The sequence below is a fragment of the Ochlerotatus camptorhynchus genome, unplaced genomic scaffold, assembly GCF_037179485.1.
Source record: "Ochlerotatus camptorhynchus isolate MF236.1 unplaced genomic scaffold, CSIRO-AGI_Acam_v1.1 ptg000209l, whole genome shotgun sequence".
Lineage (NCBI taxonomy): Eukaryota > Metazoa > Arthropoda > Insecta > Diptera > Culicidae > Ochlerotatus > Ochlerotatus camptorhynchus.
The window spans coordinates 2,318,201-2,341,335 of record NW_027040699.1 but is presented as its reverse complement, the minus strand read 5'-3'; positions in this window follow the sequence as shown (position 1 = coordinate 2,341,335).

Below are 23,135 nucleotides of genomic sequence, written 5' to 3'. Positions count from 1 at the left end.
CGTACGCCTCGGTGAATCTGACGACGACGACGACGATGACGTCGGCGTAGACTGTGGGAACATTTGTCTTCGGTTTTCCGTACCAAGACAGAATCGGAAGATTAGCTGAGGGTCCGTACCGGAGGATTTGCACCCCGTAACCGATAGCAAAAAAAAAAAAGGTTCGAAGCCATCTCGAGGAAATTGTTGCCAACAAAATTTGGGTGAGGCATAAATCTAAACCGGAATCATAAATAATGGATGCTGCATAGGTTTTGTAAAATGGGTTCGAACGTGTTGTTAGGAGTAAGAGTTGGAAAATTGATTGAAGAAAAATTGTTCGGGTGAATATGACTGAAAATTACTACAACACGTACGGCAGACATTCAGCTTGAAGTGCGTGCGAAATTTGCCTTAATTTTATCTCCTTCCCCATAGAATCAGAAGTCAAGACCAACAGTCTCCAATCGTCTGATTGGCTCAAACCAGAAACTAACCCCTTTCCTAAGGGTGTTGGAAGGGGAGTCTCAAAATACATACCGTAAAACGGGGGGCAGTTGATCATTTTGACGTAGGACTACGTTTGTGATTTTTATGTGGGGGTACACTTTGTGAAAACCAAAAATGGAACATGTAACAAAATTATGAAAGATTTTGAACATTAATACCTCAGATGCCCCTGGACCAATTTCAATAATTTTATCACCTATCGATCAGAAATATTTCTGCGCATCAATAGCAATGCTTCTGACTGATGGTTATCAACAAGAATCTATTGAAAAAGTGGTAATGTCAAGCATTGTCTAATGTACAAATAAAAAGGGATAATTTTATCAATGTTGCCATGAAATAAACGTTCTTCCCAAACACAGTCGTCATAATCGAGTACCACTTGGTTACACATCATTCTGCTTTAACCTGAAAAGACATAAAAGAGCGCTGCTGTCTAGTCTCAACTCATCATTCTTTGCTCGACTGTTGAGCTATTCAGTCCGTATTTCCGCTCGAGTTCTCGATTCGATTTTGTTTCGTTTTGTGCTGTCGCGTTGTGCCGTGTAAGTGTCGCCACCTTCTCGCGTTCTGGCAAGTTTACTTGAACTTGCAAACACGTAACAAATGGTGCGTAAACGTGCCAATGAGCCAGTAGCGGGCCCTTCAAAGAAGGTGCTAATCAAGCCCAGCGCGTCGCAGGATGACGCCGGAAAACAAGTACTGCAAGCCAACCAGTATGCAGTACTCCCGGAAGAAAATGGCGATGGTGACGCCGTTCCCATTGCAAGACGAAAGCGGATTCCCCCGCTTTTCACGCCGGTAAAGGATGTTGCCAAGCTGGGTGCCGAACTGGCAAAACACAAGCTGCTGCCTCGCTTCAAGCTTTGCAGCATCGGTTCCAAAATCATGTGCTCCAGCCTGGAGGAGTACAAACAAATAGGATGTTTCCTGAAGAACAACAGCGTGGACTTCTTCACGCGTGATCTGCCATTGAGCAAGCCACTGAAGGTGGTTATGCGTGGATTACCGTCGTTCGAGGTGACTGCGGTGAAATCCGAGCTGGAGCGGCTTGGGCTCAAGCCTGAGGCAGTGTACCCGATGAACCGGCGATCCAACCATAACACCAGCTTCCGTGATCAGTTGTTCCTGGTGCATTTCACGAAGGGATCCACCAGTCTTGCGGCTCTGAGATCCAAAATCCGGGACCTGTTTCAGGTCATTATCAGTTGGGAGCATTACAAACCTAAACATCGTAATGTAACGCAGTGTATGAACTGCCTCTCATATGGCCATGGCACCAAAAACTGCCACATGAAGACAAACTACGGCAAGTGTGCTGGAACTCACTCAACTGCGTCCTGTGAGCAAGTCGATGACATCGAGCCAACGTGTGTCAACTGCGGTGGAAACCACCAAGCCTCCAATCGCGGATGTCCCAAGTGAGTGGAGTTCATTAATATCCAACAGAAGGCTACAATCAACAACCAGCTCGGTCGCCTCCGTAATCATCGTTCGCCTCCTGTACTCACGGAAGTCCAGTACCCAGCTCTCCAGCCCCGTCGACATGTTCCGAACCTAGCCCCGCTTCCGCTCAACAACCAGCAAGGCTGCGGCCCAGCCAATTCCACCGCCCCTGGTATATTAAACGCTGGTCCTGTCACAGGTGAATCTGTTGACGATTCTCCGTTCACCTCGGAGGAACTTGTGACGCTCGTGGACGAGGTCATCATCATCATGCGCACCTGCAAGACTCGATCTGAACAGCTTCATGCTGCCTTGTCACTCGTCACCAAGTATGGACCGTGAAGCTATAAAAATTGCAAATTGGAACGCTTGCTCACTGACGAACAAGCATAGAGAGCTACTCGTCTGGTTCAGTCGACATTGCTATCATCACCTATCATCACATTTGAAGCCCGAACTGAACGTATTCCTTCCCGACTTCCAGATCGTCAGACTTGATCGCACCTGCTCTGGAGGCCGAGGAGTGGCCATCGCTGCAAGACGGAACATAAGTTACCGGCTGCTACCAAACTTTCAGCTGAAAACAATTGAAGCCATCGGAGTGGAGGTGAGCACATCACTTGGCCCAATCACCATCATCGCGGTCTACTGCCCCAAGCAAACCAACATCAGGGACGGGTTGTCAATGGCCCTCCGGAAAGACATCATCAAACTCACCCGGAGGAGCGGGAACTTTATCATCGCTGGCGATCTGAACGCAAAACACCAAGCTTGGGGCAACGGTCGGAGCAATAGAAACGGCATCATCCTCAATGAAGACCTGCAAGAGGGCCACTATACCCAATGACGTTTATATAAGGTCTGGGCCAAAGGGCTTATTGGTGTTAGTGAAATGTGCAAATGTTTTGTAGTGTTCGTATTTTATTGCAATGTTTATCTTTTTACACGAAACAGCTGTTGGCAGTGACGTATTTCTATCTGTTCTCAGTATGTTGGCAGTGACGTATTTCTATCTGTTCGGAGATGTTCAGCAATGTTTACAACATTTTTGCTTCTAACACCAGCAAGCTGCCTGTTGGCCCAGACCTTATATAAATGTCATTGCACTATACCATCTTGGCCCCACCCGGTTGAGTCGGTCTGGGGTCCAGGCGAACATCGACATCTTCGTTAGCAACATGGGACACAACATCTCACAACCTGTGGCATTCCAGGAGCTGAGCTCGGACCACTACCCGGTGGTGGCCGAAGTTGGATCCTCGGTAAACCGATTCGAAGCTTCCCGGCGCAACTACCATCGAGTCAACTGGGCGCAATATCAACACTGCGTCGACACAACCATCGACTACGATGTCCAACCGGGGACGTCGGAAGATGTTGACCGGTGTCTACAAACCATCGAGGAGGCGATTTCCCGGGTCAGGGAACAACACGTGCCAGTATCCAGACAGGTGAGAAACACTCTGAACCTTGACAGCCCTACCAAAGATCTCATTAGACTCCGTAACACCATTCGTAGGCAGTACCAGCGTACTGGCCTGCCTAACTTGAAGAACAATTGTAATCGATTAACAAAGATCATTCAGGCCAGGATGGTGGATCTCAGAAATAACGATTTTGCTAGTAAGATCCGCTCTCTCCCAGATTGTGCTAAGCCCTTCTGGAAACTTACAAAAATTCTTAAAAACAAGCCTAGGCCCATTTCACCGCTGACCCCACTGGATCGTCGCGGCGACCCAGTGGTTCATCTGATAACTCCTAAAGAGAAGGCTGCCGCGATAGGTCAACACTACGTCAGCTCCTATAACATCGTCAGCCCTCATGAATCTGAGGTTGCTGAAAATGCAACCAATCTTCTTCAGATTCCTAATATTTTCAGAGGAATCCGAGATTACGGCTGACGAACTGTTGGCCTATATCAAATCATCTAAAAACATGAAAGCCCCAGGTTTCGACAACATCCTGAATCTGGAACTCAAACACTTGAGTTCTAGATTCTACAACCATCTGATACTGATTTTTAATCAGTGCCTCAGACTTGGCTACTTCCCCTCGTGTTGGAAGTCAGCTATTTAAAGTCATACCCATCGGGAAACCTGGGAAGGTTCCGTCCTCTCCTTCAAGTTATCGACCAATCAGCCTTCTCTCAGGGTTATCAAAACTGTTCGAAGGAGCAGTGTACCACCGGCTCCTAACATCTGCCGATGAAAACAACTTGTTACTCGAGGAACAGTTTGGTTTTCGGAAAGGTCGTTCGACCGTCCACCAGCTGAATCGAGTAACAAACATTCTCAGACGGAACAAGTCTGTTTCGAAAACATCTACCATGGCGTTGTTGGACGTTGAAAAAGCGTTCGACAATGTCTGGCATGATGGCCTGGTGTTCAAATTGCAGCAGTACGGTCTTCCAATCTTCCTAGTGAAGATCAAGAAGTCTTCCAATCTTCCGAGTCTCTCTGAATGGCATCACATCGGATGCTTCGGTGCCGGGGTACCACAAGGAAGCATCCTTGGCCCCATCCTATTCAACCTGTTCACCTCCGATATGCCGGCTCTCCCTGATGGTGGATCGATGTCTCTGTTCGCAGATGACACATCCATCGCCTACAAGGGTAGGGTCATCGGAGTTTTGACTGCCAAACTTCAGAGAGGCCTGCTGTTCAACAGCTGGAAGATCCGCATCAACGCGGCAAAGACCCAGGTCATTATCTTTCCACACTCTAAATCTCCCAGACTTGTTCCATCGGAGAATAATAAGATCTGCCTGAACGGCGCAGTGGTGGAATGGTCCAAAGAGGTCGTGTACCTCGGACTAACACTAGACAGCAAGCTTCTTTTCAGGGAGCACGTTGACAAAACGAAAACCAAGTGCAATATAATGATAAGATCGTTGTATCCACTTATCAACAGGAAGTCAACTCTGTCCCTGAAAAATAAGCTTGCTGTCTACAAACAAATCATCCTTCCTGTAATCGAGTACGGTATGCCAATCTGGGAGAGTTGCGCAAAATACCATCACCTCAAACTCCAAAGGATCCAGAACAAGATCCTTAGGATGGTCCTAAACAGTCCCCCGCGGACCAGAAATTCTGAGATCCACCTCCTGGCTGGAATTCAGACATTAGAAGAACGGCGAGTATTCATCCTGGAAAGGTTCAGTGACACCTGTCTGAGATCAAATCATCAGATCATACGTGATCTAGCACGTTAAGTTAAGTTATACTCGTAGTTAGGTAGGTTATCACTTTTTTTCATTTCAAATAAAACACATCCCCAAAGGGATACTATGTAAACTAGTTGAAAAACGCAAATATTAAATTAGAATATCAAATTAAACAAAGATGAAGAGCCAAGTAGGCTAATCAATTAAAATGATAAATCAATGTACAACCATAATCAACAGATATAAACATTTACTACTACTACTAGCTTCAACTCATTTCGCTTCGGACGGCGTGGTGAGCAGGCAGCAGAAGCAGGAATAGCAGCAGTAGAAAGGTGGTGGTAGGTTAGGTAGTCCACTCTTCTACCTAACAAGCAACAATGGTTGGTCGTGGCAAAGGAGGAAAAGTCTTGGTAAAGAAGGCGCCAAGCGTCATCGCAAGGTTTTTTGTGATAACCGCCATCCGTCGTCTGGTTTGCCGTGGCGCCGTTTCAAACGTATCTCCGGTCTGATCTACTAGGTGTGCTGAAGGTGTTCCTGGAAGATGTGATCCGTGATGCTATCACCTACTCTGAACACGCCAAGCGTAAGCGGCCATGGATGTCGTCTACGCTTTGAAACGGTTAAATCATCACCATTTTTGGCAACAAAACGGCCCCTTTCAGGGCCAACAAGCTTATTACAGTAAAGAGTTGGGATATAATTTATCTGTGCTTGTTTGTCCATATTCAGAACCACACGCCCCCAATGACCACACAAAATGCTCTCCAGAGTTCTAATCGTATAACCAAACTTGAAAGCAGGGGTGCAAGTGATTTTGATCGATTCTGTTCATCAACTTTCTCTTTGAAAAAAATTACTACAAATTTGGTACGCCTACAATTAAAAAGCGGAAAGAGTTAAGATAATAGATGATCGATCAATTAAAAGAACTAAATGCTTTTAACATTTGTTCCGTTCATTAGCGGTCCTGCGTCGCATCCGTTCGTGCCCCTAGGCACAGACCCTTCTACTTTTTTGTAATTGTCATGTCTACTTAAAATTCAGAAAGCCTTCGGAATTCTTCTTCCATTTCAACATGTCTTCAAAATGTTCACAAAACATGAAATGTTTCCAAAATGACTGTGGTAAATAAATGTCTTCACAGAATTTCAAATATCTTCAAAATGCAGACATGTCTTCAAATCTGGCGTCCCTGTTACAAAGCTCCTGGCCCAAACTGTATGACGTATAATAATTATCTGTAGTTACAGTACGTCCTTCGTATCCCAATTTTCCAAAATCATGTTTTCCCCAAAGTTATTCGATATACACAAATAAACACTACCATGTGCCACTTCTGTATGAGTATCTCATTGGCGTTGTATAACTGGGTGACACCCGGGGTGAGTTTTGCAGGTTATCATAATATACTGGAAAGAAAAATGTTTTAAGTCGTGTTTTAATTTGCTTAAATCAATAGAAATATACATGTTCAAACCCATTTTTGGGAGTGATCCGGACGTAGTGGTTAACATCACGCCAAAGTCACGAGTTCAAATCTCACAAAAATCTTTTTGTCCTTCAAAACTACTATCAGAAAAGCTATCTATAGTCATGCCATCTATCGTGTATCCAGTTCCGTGAGGCCATAATGACCAAATGGCATTGTATCTTACCATTCGTACAGGTAGCTTGAGAATCTAAGTAAAAATGATCATTCTATAGCAATAACAATCTTGGGTCGAAAAAGACCCAATGTTTTGAAACCTTAAGAAGGACGGAAAACCTCATCTAACCTATACCAATATCTCAACCAACCAAAACCACACCAAAGTAGTAGGACCTTAGTCAAGCGAGGTGAAATTGAAAATAACAAGTTTTTCATTCCTGCCCGTAGTCTCCCGTCACGCGATAAGCAACTCTGCAAGTAGCAGCAGTTTGTTCCCTCCCTTTCGGAAAGCTTGTTCTTGATGCCAGGTTCGTGCATTACCCAAGCCAACTTTGCCGCCGGCCGTACACGGGGTCATAAATCAATCCAGCCCGAAAATTGTTTATAATCTTTTACATGCGGAAGGTTTTAATAGCGAAGCGTGCACAGAGATTGGTAGGTACCTACCTACGTACAGTAACCTCTCCATATATGCGGTAGGTGGTACCGTCCACCCACCGCTATTTCTCAGCTGTCCATCAACCAGAAGAACTGCCGAGAAACAGCGGTGGGCGGACGGTACCACTCACCGCATAAAAAGGGTGCAATTTTTGGGGGAGGAAAGAATCTCGGTTGCTCCCGAAACATGATGGGATCCCTGCCAATGGGCACACATTCCTTAAGGATGCACTTTTGCAGGCAACAAAACATTTTCTCGCTATTTATGATAGCGGTGGCGCGGTCTACTTATGATGGTGGTGGTATCGTGATTTGGATCCCGGCCAGAAGAGGAAAGTGTTTCGAAGCGGAGTGTGCTTTTTTCCCCCCATTGCCCCATTACTTTATTGCTGTTTTGCTGTTTTTGGCCGTGATTTAGATACTGTCGCTTTGGGTTATGTTTTCCTGAGCTTGTTATTGGCCTTGCGTCAAGTTTCCCAAAAGAACGTTCTCGAGTTCCATCTCATGAATCACACTCAATCTTAGTGAGTCCTGATTTGCACATCATCGTTCGGGATTGTGTCGGCTTCCGGTGTTGGCCGCTTCGATAACAATTCCCTTCTAAATCATCCTTCAATCCCCCCAGATTCAGCAATTATTATCAACAAATCCCATCACCCTATCAATCAATTCTCATTTGCAGAGAGATGGTATTTTCAGAACAGTACCTATCTATCGAAATCAAGGATCGGTCCCTAGCACAGAATCACACAATCCTAATAAAGCGAACAACGATAGGGATAAACATGTTTGTATCAAATAATCCTCCCGGAATTACCTCCTGTCCGGCGATGTCGTCTTCGTTTCGATTCCAGCAGCAGGAGAAATCCTTTGCCTCTAATAGTTGGCCACAAACGGGGAGCACAGTCCAGAAAAGGATTTATATCGACATGATGTGATTTTTCCTCTCTCAGTCTCATGCCATGCCACTCACTTGACGACGACGACGACGACGACGACGGACGTTGGGAAACAGGACTCGAATTCAGATGAGGTGGATGCAGCTGAAGATTGAACAAATGAAAGCTAGTGATTTCAATGTTGGTGTCAATTTTAATTTACTATCCAATATTAGTTCCGGCTGGTGCCTTTTCTGCATCTACATCTCAGTATACGATAGACTCCTGTGCTCGATGCTGCAGCAGAGCTCTACGGGATTGCCAGTATTGCTTATCATGCAGCAGAGCAGGGATGGGAGGGAAAAGCAAATTTCAACATGTTGCTCGATTTATTAAGACAAGCTTTTTGTCCTCAGGAATATTTATATGTATGGCATTTAGCTTGGGGAGTTGGGAATCGACAGAAAAAGATTGTTCGCATAAGGTTTAGTTATCTAGTTGCTTGTTATCTGAACGGCCAATGTTGAGTAGATCAGAAGCTCCTGTATATTTGATTGGGTCACACTTTGATGTTATTTTGTGTATCTTGAATTGATCAAACGACAGAGCTCCTGTTTCCAATTATAAAATAATCAAGGCTATGTGTTATTGTCTCAATGATCCAAATTGGCAAACAAGGGTGATTTGTTTTTGCTTTATTTCAAAGGACTGAGTCAGAAGACTAAACCACAACGGATTTTGTCATGCTAGGAAATTTCCACATACCAATATAATTGAGAGAGTTAAAATGTCACTTCTGGATGAAGCCACCTTCATGTATAACGGGTGTAAAATGAGAATTTTTTAGTCATATCGCTAGTAAAAAAAAATTTTCAACGAATTCAGTATTTTTTATTAAAAAAATAATGTTTATTCTTCAAAAAAACGTCAATAAATATTGGAGAAGGTCAGCCGTACGACGCAACTTAGTCGCGATGCTCTCACAAGAGCGCTGGATGGCACTGAAATTATTCTCATTTTTTATTGAACACCCGTTATAATAGAAAGTAACGTAGTTTTCAACCCACAATCTTCTGATCAGTAAGCAGAAGCGGTCATCACTAGGCCACCGATCTTCTATAAACCACTATGATCGCTACGAACACCGTGATCGTAAGGAGACTTCCCAGTCACACAGTCAAAAGTTCACTACCGGTCATAATGATCAATACATCCGTTGATTTGCACTTTATTTGAAAAATAAGCAGTAAGTCGCGATTTAAGGCTTATATACGAAAATACACGTGTTTAATGATGAGTGGAAAAAATAGCCGACCCAGTTAAATCATAATCCCAATGTTTTTTGGTGGAATTTATTAAAAAAGTTATGAGTAAGGCTTAAATAAGTACGGTGGAAAGTGATTTGATGCAAAATATTAGTGTTAGAAGTCTCAGAAAGGTCTAAAAGTGTGAAAAAAGAGTTGGCGTAGATTGTGAAAATAAAAATAAAAATAAAAAGGAAAGTGGCGAGAAGCAGAAGGAACCGGATGGCTGAACGACGGTGCAATACGAGAAAAAAAAACAAACGGTTGCGTCCTCTGCGTAAGATGGCCGAAAGACGAAAAAGAAGGAATGGATGGTTTGTCCTTCAAAAAAAGCTAAGTACAATAGTTTTTGTGTTGCGTTAAATGTAGAGGGTGGGTTTAGTCGGGAATGGCATGCAGATTTTCCGGAAAAGCTGCAGCAATGTGGGTGACGTTTCCTCGAATTTGGGTGGAATTTTGCTCATTTGTATGTGGATACACTTTTTGCGCTTTTTGAGTGAACTGATATGAGCACACTGATAAAATTTCAAAGATTATTTTTATGTGCCCCACACATGAATTTTTGAAATGTGATCAACGAATTATATCTATTTGTCAAACGCATACTTAATATGTGTACACATAAAAGCCATGTGTAACCAAAAAAACTATTCTTTTGACTAATAAATTTTATGTGTGCTTCTGGGTGGATTCTGTTTATGTGTGGTCACATAAAAAATCATGTGGAAATTCGTCATTAAAAATGTGTGGAATTGTATTAGTGTAGCATTTTTTGTCCGAGTATAGAATGGTAGAGATAGGCGAGACAACAACCAATTGAAGCGTTTGTTGTAATGCCATCTAGTGTCAATTTAAAAAAAAAAGTATAGATGTAATGATAGTACACGACTAGAAAATGGTTCCCAGTGACCAGTTCACTTTTCCTTACTTTTGATAGTATGTCTCCTTTTCTCCTTCTAATGTTGCCAAAAACAATGAAAATTAATGAGATAAGATAAAATTTGTTCGTTTCTGGTTGTGTATGAAAAAACTGATTAAGGTTGTGTTGATTCTACCATGGTTATTGTATTTGGTGGGCTTGTTCCAGTTATGTCGCTTTCGTTATTGCGGTGTAGCACCGGTGTAGTGTAAACAGGAATAAGCGCGAGTCTTTGACAGCTTAACATCATTAGTTTTTAAACAAAGGTGCATCCTATATCAACACCCTATATTATTTCAGTGTACAGCAGTGTAGCACCGCAAAAACAAAAACGAAATAAATTTCGTATAATTTGAGTGCATCACATGAACTTAAGGGGGTATTCCCGATCTTTTTTTTTCAAAAAATCAAATTTTTTTTTCACGTTTTTTTGTACTTTAGACTATATACTTTCATCCCCCCAAGCCGTTTTCCGATCAGCGAATTCGGTGTCCAGGCATAGCTGACTAATGGTAAGAACCCCCAAATGGTTTTAACTAAAGTCAAAACTTTAAACGCGTTTTTCTCGAAACCACATTTTTTTATCGGGCGAAGATTTTTCTCAGAAACTATAAGAGATATTGAATTGAATCTTTGCGCATTTTGTTCCTTATTAAATTCTTTGGAGCTTCTCCCACTTTCAGCCAAAGATATTAACATTTAACATTGTTTGAAGCACCTTAAAGCTGCAAAAAAGCGGGCTAAAAATCGCCTGTTTTTTCATATGGCCGCCATTTTGTTAATTTGCAAGATTTTTTGCTGCCAACGGGAGAAGCTCCAGAGAATCTTATGCAGATTATAATTTCATCACGAAATCTGTTTCAGATGAAGCCGTTCCAGAGAAAAGTCTTCGCCCGTCCAGGCGTTTGCGGCGAACAGGGGTCTGTTTGCCACCATTTTGTGACGTCAATAATGTCTTTTTTTATGTCGAAAAAAATTTATTTGTAAACTTTAATGTTCAATAAACAAGAATCCCAAAGAGTTAGGCGCATTACTATTCATTTTCCTTGAAAAAAAATTAATTGAAAAACAGGCCGAAAAAAGGCAAAAGATTGGGAATACCCCCTTAAGTTTACTTTAATTGATTATAATTAAAATTGAAAAGACATAGAGGTTTTGGACCTACGGGAGAAGAGGTAGTAAAATTATTTTCACTCCCGCGAGTTTTCCTCTCAATCAATAGAAAAAAAAAGATAAAATACAACATATTTCCTTCCTTTTAATTAGCTACGGGTGTGACAACGATGGCGAGTTCACTATGTTATATTTTCATTTTATTTCAGCAACCTTATCTTCCAGCAGATGATCCGGACAGCAATTTCAACATTAATAAAAAAAAACTATATATGCCAGCAACACTGACTGGGTGTATCCTATGGCTTACCTTCCCTACTAACATAATTCCTAAATTCCCGAGATATTTATGAGGGGTCGTAGAGTTCTCTGCATCTCTCTTAAGTAAATGTTGTACTAACATACCTTTCCTATCCCTACCAGTTGTAAGGACGTGGCCAGGACAATCCTTAACTGTTGGAGCGGGATATGTCTTTATCTGGGAGATAGTAATTACTTCCTACTTACTATCTGTCCAGTAATAGATATCCGTCTTGCTCTTAATAGTTTTGAATTCGTACCACCTACGATATTGTGCAACTTGTTCGATGCTAATGCTAATGCTAATGCTAATATACGAAAATACACGTGTTTAATGATTTCAATTCTCAAAATTATTCGATTTAGGCCTTATTTACAGAGATAAACACGATCAAATATAAAACAGCAAAAAAGATTATCTTCCATTTAATTCCTCTTAATTACTATAGAGCATTTCTAGCTCAAATCGTTAAAAAAAATGTCAATTTTGTCTCGACCCCTTCTGATTTGAATGAAACATTGCTCACGTGTTCGCTGCTACTTATGGTTGCATTTTTCATTTAAATATGATTTTTTCCTCCAGAGTAACTTTTGAAAAGGGCGTATAAAAAAATTGATTATTTTTTATTCAAAAAATCATAACTTGAAAACTATTGATCTGATCAAAACGACATATGAGAAGAAGTTTTAGGTAATTAAATTATCTTTGCGGAAAAAATACACTGAAAGAAAAAACTTCGTAAATTAGTATTTAAAAAACGTAAAACGATGATTATCTCAAAACACCCCCCCTTCGATCTTTATAATTTTTTTTTTCAAGAAAATTGATGGAATACCCCTGAATTTCGTGAAAAGTGTATGCTGGTAACTTCCTTAAAAAGAAATCTATAATTTTTTTAATTTTTGTTGATTTTTATAAGTTGATGAAATTGCATATTTTTTTGAAAAATAACAATTTATTTGGATTCTACGCATAATTTTCGATAACTTTGCATATAGAAACTTTTTTCCTAAGTCCAGCCGTTCTCAAGTTAATGCAAATTAAAAAATATAATTATAACAATTTTCAACATTTTATGCCATTTTCAAATGTTCGTCGAGATGTCCAGCAACAAGATTTTTATTTCATGATTGTATATTAAAAAACAAACAATTCATTCTCAGATATGGTAGCTGTCAGACTTACCCGTTTCTATCTAGAGGCAGCGGAAGAGAAGCACGTTGATGTGGTCAAATGAAAGATTTGTTGAGATAAAAAACAGTATATATTTATTATTTTATTTTACAACTCATATTATTTGAATACATTGAATAATTTGGGTGTATCGTTTGAATTAGAGAATATTTTTACTGCAATTTGGTTGTTTGAAACTGGAATATAGCAATGATATTTTCGAGTTCCAGGAATTGGTTTCACTTTCTTAAAAATTGGATCAAATTCCGTGTCAGCCTTTTTGTATTCTTCCGTAGAAACATAACAAAATGACATTTTTGTTTGAAGATCTTCTTTACGACTATTTGCCCAGTCGTACAGTTGTTAAGGGTTCGTTGTAGGGTGCTCGTGTTGCTAAGCTAAACTTGCTCTGGTTGCCATTCTCTTAAGGGTACCGCCAATCGCATCACAATGACCTTTGCCGTGTGAAGTTGCAAAAAAAATGCCATTCAATTTGTACATTATGCTTATCTTTAAATCCACAAATGCTAGCAAAAATTTTTATGTTTTTGTATTGTGATGCTGCTCCATCTGACATAAAAATACACTTTTGGACTGTTATTTGCAACTTTAAAAATTCTAATAATTTTGAGATAAAAAACTGAACTGCTACTGTGTCATGCTTTGAAATTGATTTAGGTGGAGGTTAACAACACTTGAAATTGTTATCCATCGTAAAAAACTACTTGCTTTTTAACTTGAAACGCTAAGAGAAATTAACTGAATGGAACAGGTGAAGATCGTCCCAATATATATATATATATACATATATATGCAGCAGAATAATTACAATGTTGACATTATACCTATCTTCATTAGGTACAATTGATTATAGCAAACTTTTTTAAGTGTGAGTGTAAGAAGCCTCCACGGGGTGCCTTTTTATGTAGTTGTGATATCGCGGGATGAGCTCTTAAGGCACAATATGGTATACGTCAGAGAAGTACCTAGAGAATTTATCTCAATTACAGGTTTAATAACATATTTCGACAATGAGCATGCATAAGGGCGTATACGCGATGATCGATTCTCTTCATCGTTTTTCTCTTTGCATTGCTCCAGCTAAGCGAAACAATTTTTTAGAATTTTTTCAATGCAGAGTTGTAAGAGGTTCTACTGGCTATCAAAAGCAACAACAAACGTACCGATAAACGTTAAATCTAGCGAGTTAATAACAAAAGAGAAAATCGATGAAGAGAATCGATCATCGCTTGTACGCCCTTATGAATGCTCACTGTCGATTTGTTTACCTGTTTATGTTTTGAGCCTCTGTTATGACATGCACAATTCTATCCAGGTATACAACTAATAGAGGACAGAAAAAAGGCACATGAGTGGGTTTGTTGATTATTTGGGTATATTTGAGAGTATTCACTTATAAACTTGTTTCTTTTCCGCTGCGTCTAAATAGAAACGGGTAAGTCTGACAGCTACCATATTTGAGAATGAATGGTCTGTTTTTTAATATATATTCATGGAAAAACATCTCGTTGCTGGACATCACGACTAACATTTGAAAATGGCCCAAAATGTAGAAAATTATTATAATTATTTTTTTTAAATTGCATTAACTTGAGAACGGCTGGACTTAGGAAAAAAGTTTCTATATGCAATGTTTTTGAAAATTACGCGTAGAATCCAAATAAATTACTATTTTACTAAAAAATATGCAATTTCTTTAACTTGTATAAATCAACAAAAATTTCAAAAATTATAAAAAAAAATTTAAGAAAGTTACCAGTATACACTCTTCACCAAATATTAGGGCATTTTTTCAGTTTTCTTGAAAAAAAAAATTATAAAGATCGAAGGGGGGGTGTTTTGAGATAATCATCGTTTTACGTTTTTGAAATACTAATTTACTAAGTTTTTCTTTCAGTGTATTTTTTTCCGCAAAGATAATTTAATTACCTAAAACTTTTTCTCATATGCCATTTTGATCAGATCAATAGTTTTCAAGTTATGATTTTTTGAAAAAAAAAATAATCCATTTTTTAATACGCCCTTTTCAAAAGTTACTCTGGAGGAAAAAATCATATTTAAATGAAAAATGCAACCATTAGTAGCAGCAAACACGTGAGAAATGTTTCATTCAAATCGGAAACACTCATGACCAACCGGTTTGCGTTTTGGGCTGGAACTGCTCTATACTTATCTAGGGTAAATGTTGGCTTCGGCACCCATTGACTGTTTTCGGCAACCAAAATTTAAACGTTAATTTCACTATGTTGTCCCATCAACGCACTTCCCTGAATGTGTCCAAACGATTGTTTAGCCTTTCAGCCAGGGGGACCCTATCCCTGTCAACCACATATAGATGCACCATAGCTCACATGATCTTGACATTTTTGGAAAATCTGACACTTTTGGACATACTGACAGCGGTAAAACTGACGGAGGCACGACAGCACAAGACAGCTTACTCTTTCACACTTGCATTGCAGTGCTGAATGCTAGAAAGAGTAGTTTGTTGCAGTCATCCTCCTTACCCACTATATTAATCACATTGATGTGAGCTCCGCCGAAATTCGTGATTGTTGCCCCCGTGCTTTCAGCTTCAATCTGATTATATTTGAACGATCGAGCAATCCAGTAATGCTACATTTTTCTTCAAATAAAGCATACGCACTACAAAATGGGGTTGATTTCGAGTTGCCGATAATAGAACAGCTGGTTAACACGCAGTTCTTATGGGAAGGTTGCCGAAGAAAAAGAGGCTGCCGACAATAGTCACACTCACCTGAGAAGTTTGGAGCGTTGTAAAAACGCTTTCAAAACGTTTTGAAAAATTCTGTCGATTGGAATGGATAGAAAAGCAAGCAGCAGATGAATGTAAACAAACAGACACATCATATATGTGCGTGACACTGAGAAAATGCTAGTAGAAGTGCAGACGCTGCTTAGATTGACGAGAATACGTAAATTCCCCTATGTCGACTCGTTCTTGCTTTGTTCAATCTGATTGTGTGTATTGTTTCGTGATCGTTCTCTGCGTGAGAGATTTGCTCTCACGGTGTGGAGAATACCAGCGAACGTTGTGTTGAGCCCATCTACGTCTGTTCTGTAATTTACGGTATTATATGTGATGTTTATATGACACATTTCTAGCATCGATAAAGCAGAACCTCGGTAGGTGCGATCGATTATTTTGAACGTGATCGATTGAACGTGTGCTTGTGATCTGATTGTTGTATCGTTGGTAGGATCTCTGCGAGTTTATTTATATTGGATTTATGTCCACTCAACCATTTTTTGAACTGGTTTGTGGTCATACCAATATAAACTTTTTCGCAATTCTTACATGGGAGCTGGTATTCTCTACAGCGTGAGAGCAAATCTCTCACGCAGAGAATGATCACGAAACAATACACACAATAAGATTGAACAAAGTACGAACGAGCCGACATAGATAAACTTTATCTACTTTTGTGTATGCTTTATCCCTCCATCTTCCTCAAAATAACCGTTGTAAAGTGTAGTGTCGTATAGTGTCCCATTAGACTGATGCAAATTTTGACATTTTCGCTCCACAGTGCTCAAACGGTTCCAAATCGGGTCATGATAAGTCTCCCAATATTTGAACTCCTTTGATAAGAAACTAACCTGGCACAAACCATTTGAAGTTTATATGGAAATAACTATGGGAAATCCAAACTTTTTGTTCATTGTCTTCTTATCTTTTTCCATATTGGACTGTTCAAAAATTCAATAGCTATACTTATGGAAAATTTTCTCAGCTACAACTTAGCAGAATATAGTTTTTGAGCCAAACGTCAAATAAAATTGTTATTAATTGTTTGAGAAATTGATAATCTTATGGCATGATCAAGCAGCTGTTTTGTGAGCAACACTGTATCTTGCAGTGTGACATAGTAACCAATGTTGCCTGCTGAACCGTTGATTGAGCATAATCATAAGACATTAGTGGCTTGAATTATTGATAACTTTTGATGCTCACATTATATTGAAAAGTGGTTTGGGACAAAGTTGTAGCTGAGGAAATTTTCTGCGAGCTCAGTAATCATTTTTTAAAGCAGAGCGATATGGTAAATTGTTAGATGGATTTGAACAAAACATTTGGTTTTCCCATAGTAATTTCCATATAAACTTCAAAAGGTTTGTGCCAAGTCAGTTTCTTATCGAATGAGTTCAAATTTTTGGAGGCTTGTCAGAACCCGATTTTGAATCGTATGAGCACTGTGGAGCGAAAATGTCAAAATTTGCATCAGTCTAGTGTCCCATGTTAATTAAAATCCAACTCAATGTAAGTCCAGTTAAATTACCGCCAAACAGTACCATAATACAACATTTAAGACACAGGAACCATACAGGAAGCTCCTCCAAGCTTATCATGGCAACAAACAAAAATTAACGGCAAACGGTAGACTGCGTATATTTATGTTATATCAATGTTTAATGCTAGTAGTAGTCTTTATAAATTGTAATATTTTTTAGTTTACCCTTGAAAAAGGCTACAATAAACGGCCAAAACGTCGGTAAATGCAAAACTAACTACAGTGCTTTCCCCGTTTTTGCCAGCTCCTTCTTAAATTTTAGGCTGTCAAAAACGGGAAACTGACAAAATCGGGAAAAAAATTCACATTATTTTTTTGATCAAAACTATTACAGAATAATGAAATCCTTGTAGCGTACGGGGTGCTATGGGATAACATGACTATCAGCGCTTATTTAAGTGTTTTGCAAAACAAATTTAATGGAGTTTCACCCATAATCGCTAGAAGAACTGCAGAACAGTCTTCTGGGAAATTGTTTATATCAATTAGTATTTTAATAGTACGAGAAAAAACGCTATTGGTCGCTAGGGTGCGGTTTACCCCACCTTGTTGTAAAAACTCTTCTAAACCATCAAATAATTAGAATTCTTGAATTAATTTCCCTTTGACGATAATGAAAAATGCTCAACTTTCAAAGTAGATAAAATTGGTTAAAAAGCCAGACCTGTATTGAAGTTGACACGGGGTGGTTTCCACAAGTTGCCTAGTGTAGCTCCACTAAATCTCATTCCTTACTCTATCCGCTGCCTGGATCCCCCGGGACCACGCTGAAGCGACTACTTTGGGAGCTGGCACTTCCCAAGTAACAATTCAAGCTGAACAGTAAGAATAGAATCTGATTATTGGTTGATTTACGGTGTACACAGCTGATTAACAGCAAGCTGAATATTTAGTTGATTAGTAGTGCGTGAAGCTAATTGAATCCACATTATTCAACCTCAATTAGTAAGCTGATCTAAAGATTGAACAAGCCTTAGTTTAGCTTAACACAACTCTATAAATCAGCAATGCACTACACATATTTTGATAGCCTGAACTGTTAAATGTAGTCAGTGTCACTCGTTGCATTTCCGGCATTGTAGTTCTTCTAAATACACTGCCTACCTTTCTAATCCCAAGCAGCGGCAGCAGTAGAGACAAGGTAGAGGAGCTTTTCAGGAATAGCTCCAGGTAGAAGTGGACTGTGACGACGTCGGAAGCATTAACATTTGTATTTCTGTGTTTTGACTACTATATTGCACTGAATTATCAGACAGGATTCCAAAAAAATAACCCAATCATGATACTAAAACAGCTTACACATGACAATCGAAATAAATCGCGCTCTTGGGTCCACATTGTGTTAACTACACTTGAAAATGAAAGGAATGTTTTACTGTCACCAGTTGTTGTTTACAATTCTGCATTGCTGTACAATACTCTTCCGGTTGCTGTTATACAACTTAAATTTCACGTGTTTGAAGTCAATTATCATACATTTTGCCACACATATGGTTAAGTGGTACAGGAGGTATGATTGATGCCTGTGAATCAGCAATTGCCGGTTCGAATCCCGAAATGCAAAAGTAATTTTCAGACTTAAAGTAACAATATAAATATATAAATACAATTACTTAGTCAGCACCTTGTTGCAGTCCCATAAAAATATATGAGATATTAAGCGGTCTTCAATTTTTTTAAATAAAACTAGAAGGCTGAACAAGGATTGAAAAAGACTGTTATTTAATGCCCTGAAAAGCTTATAATTTATATAGCTTTTGGCTGATTAAAATCACCATATTTAGATGTTCAAAAGCTGAACAAAGGTTAACGTGGTCTATGTACAACAATTATTCAAACTAATGCTGAATTAAAATCGATTGAACAACACTTGTTAATCATCAAATTGTTACCTGTGTTATCATAATCTCAGTGCTAGCTGACGTTGCTAGATCGCTGCTCCTCTCTGCATCTCCAAATGCCTTCCTCGGGACACATTTCATCGACGACATTATCCACGTTAAGGACAGGCATCTCCCTTCGCACTGCTTCGCACCTTGGACAGTTGAAGACTACATTCTCCGGCTTTTCATTCACGTTGCCACACTCCGGACAGAAGGGTGACGATGCGTGTCGGAACCGATGCAGGTATTTCCTGAGGCAGCCGTGGCCAGGCAGGAACTGCGTCCGGTGGTGGTTGACTTCTCCTAGGTCGAAAGAATCGGTAATAACCAATGTGTCCATCTACCGCTATCCATCGTGTTCCACTTCTATTGCCACTTTGCCACTTTCCGTACTCTACCGGCTTCTCTCCGACTGTAGCATTCGCTGTCCTCCGTCGGGTGATGCCGATAGGGATCATTCCGGCGATAGCACATACTGCTTCCGATGAGATGGTTCTGTACGCACTCACGACTCGCATGGCCATGAGTCGGAACGTACAGCTCAGTTTCCTTTGGTTCTGCTTCATTTCCAGTGCTGTAAACCAAATTGGACCTACATACCGCAGTATCTAGCCAGAAGACGCCTCTTAATATTGCTAGGAATAGAGTTATTCAACATGATTCTAGCTATTGTATTTCTAGCTATTGTATTTCTAGCTATTGTATTTCAACACGCGCTTCGAGGCAAAGGCGTGCGTTGGACCAAGGATGGAGCCTTGTGGAACACCCGTTGTGATCCTAATCGATCTCTGTCCCATATCTGTCTCGTAGACCAGAACTAGGCTCTGGAAGTAACTCCTCAGAATCCAGCACAGGTAGTCAGGGACCCTCATTCTATGCAGCGCTTTGGCAATGGCTTTTCAGCTGCGCTGTTGAACGCATTCTTGACGTCGATCGTTATCACGTTACAATATCGATCTCCTCTTCGCTCCTGTTTGGACGCCTTCTCAACTCTATCGACCATTGTTCGAATTGCACCCACCGTTGATCTCCCTTTCCAGAATACAATCTGCCTCTCCGACAATCCAAAACAAAAGTTAATATTTATCCCCGTTGAATTCAAGAATTTGCGATGACGAAATCTACGAAATCTATCTTTTTTGATTTCTACGTCTCTGATTTCTATATGGGGTTACACTTTGGGAAAACCGAAAATGGAACATATAACAAAATTATGAAAGATTTGGAACGTTGATAACTCAGCTCCCCCTGGACCAATTTCAATAATTTAATCACCAATCGGTTAAAAATATTTCTAGGCATCTGTTGAATTTAAGACTTTATCATTTTTCAAAATGTCACTATTGAAAATTACACGAATTTGCAACTGTTGCTATGATAATTAGAATCATCACCGATTGCCTGCGAAAAGCTTTTTCCCTAACAAAGATTTCAAAGTTGAATTCCATCCGGTCTCACCGAACGGTGTTTATTCAATCACCGCGTGGTGTTTGGTGGTGTTTTACAGTACACAACGAAAGGCTGCCTGAAAGCAGCGAGTTGCAGCCCACATGAGCATCCATAGAAGGAGGAAGAAGCCGCACCGCTATTGATCGGAATCAGTAGCTCTTCGTGAGTCGCTGTGGGCCATCTATGTCAAGCGTGTCATGCTAAAGAGTAGAAACAGAGAGAACCCCGCTCAAATTCATATTCCTACACTAAACACAAGCGCCTGCTGCAGTTAACAAATAACATTTATTATATAAGACCACGTAGTCCGTACAACCCCATAGGGCTGTCACTTGTAGTTTTATTTTCTAAAATAAATGTTGCTGACAATGAAGCAATGTTTTTATTACAATTGCAAAAAACTGGTTTTACGTGGTATGTTGTTTCCAGCAAACAGTAATTCAAAACAAATACCGTGGACCCCCGGTAATATGACCGGTTTTAATCTGAACACTTTTTAATTTGAACCCCGCTTATCTGCACGGCGTGCAAACTAAAAATTGCCTAAACGTCATTTTGCACATGGAACGGAGTAAAGCGAAAAGGAACATTGCAAAACGGAACGCAGAATCAAAACAAAACAGCAAATAAGGCAACTAGAAACACGCTGATAGGGTTACTAGAAGTTCAAATTAAAAATGAACCCCGTTAATATGAATGAGGTGTCGTTCTAGTAGGAGTATATCATATTAATGTAAATGAATTAAAATGAAAAAGGTACATTGGATGAAAGACCTGTGTAATTGATTGATATTTGGATGAAAAAGCACTTAAATCGACAATTGTGAATTTTATCCCGTATGCACATTTTACGCTAGCTTCCCCTAACATTCTCACTACAGCAAAGTGTAAGAATAACAATTATTCATAACGTAAAGTTTGAGAATTCATGTTTAAAAACTCAAAAATTTAGTGAAATATGTAGGCTGATAAAATCGGGAAAAAAAGCTGACAAAATCGGGGGTAGAAAAAATCATGAAAACACTGTATTTGGATTACCTTAGGCTGAGAAAGCCATATAAAATAAATCTCCATACGTACCAATCCAAAAACTAAAAAAAAAGTGACAAAATTATCACTTTTTTAGTAGAAATATTTAAAACAGTGTTTTATTTTTAAAAAAAAATGGGAAAGTATGTATTTCAGTAGATTTGTAGAGTTGTTCCCTATCAATTGGTGCATTTGGAGTTTAATTTTATCTATAAATGAAAAAGTTATAAGTGTTCAAAATCTAACACCTTTTCGTGACGGTTGTAATTTAAGAGCTTCAATTTACTCCCTGTACCTTCCCGCAAGACGTTATCTACGTCATAAATAAGTCGAAACAGTGCGAATTAAAAATGTATTTTTTGATAAAATATACACGGCGAATGAGAACGACTCAAATTTGAGTTTAGTTCACTCATAATCGCCAAAAGTGCAGGAACGCAGCGATGAGTAAAATTTGTCCCATGGTTTCCTGTGGAAAACCTAAAAAATCTGCCGGAAAATGAGGAAATTGACGAAAATTTTATTCAGTCTCGGAATAGTACCAATAGACTGAGTGAATCCAATCTTTACTTTTCTCAAATTCGGGAATTTTCCCCTGGAAAATCCTGGAAAAACCTGGGAAAACATGAGGCAAATTAACTCATCGCTGAGTTCCTGCACTTTTGGCGATTATGAGTGAACTAAACTCAATTTTGAGTCGTTCTCATTCGCCGTGTAGCGTATGCTTCATGCGATACACCATTCCAGCTCGGTTGTCTAGTCCAATCGTTTTTGCTTACTGAGCAAAAGATCGAAGGTTTTATCCCAGGCCCCTTTATACAGGCAACTCTCCCAAACTCGATATTTTCTATAACTCAATGGATTCAGCGGTCACTTCATGTTTCCATACCACGTACTCTCCGTATGTCGATATTTCCACAAGTCGATGCCTCCTTTGGTCGATGTTCTACGTATTGATTCTATAACTATAAGGCAGAGCTTCTAAATACTTTGATTTTGATGTTAAAGTAAGAGAACTTTAAATTACGATAGCAGCCCAAGTAACAATTTAACAGCCTTTTGGCTTTCACTCTGATTAATTGTGGTTTTATAACGACAACAAGCAATCTTTTAAGTTTAAATACAGCATTAAACAGTGCAAAACATTCTTGATTAAAAGTTCAGCTTAATGCTGGTTTAAAAACCTTTTAAAGTCTGACGATAAATCAGAAAGTGTCTGGTTTTAAAAATGAATTTAATGCAGCACACTATCCCTTTATAAAACTGTTCAGTAAATCAATTGGTATTAGTTTTATTGATGCCACGACAAAATTCTCCATAAAGGTGTTTTATCATTATAAAAGCAATAATGAACCCGTTCGGTTTCAAACGAGATCAAAAAGCATATATTGATGCGTTTTGGTTTCAATGAAGTGTATCACAAAACCTCCCACTGCAAATAAAACTAAAAAGATGGATCCGCCTAGAGACAGATAAAAACATAATCGAGTGGGGCTTTCAAACGCACAGTCACAAGGAAATGCCAAAGGATAATCGAGTAATAATTCTAGCAATGCTGTCGACGG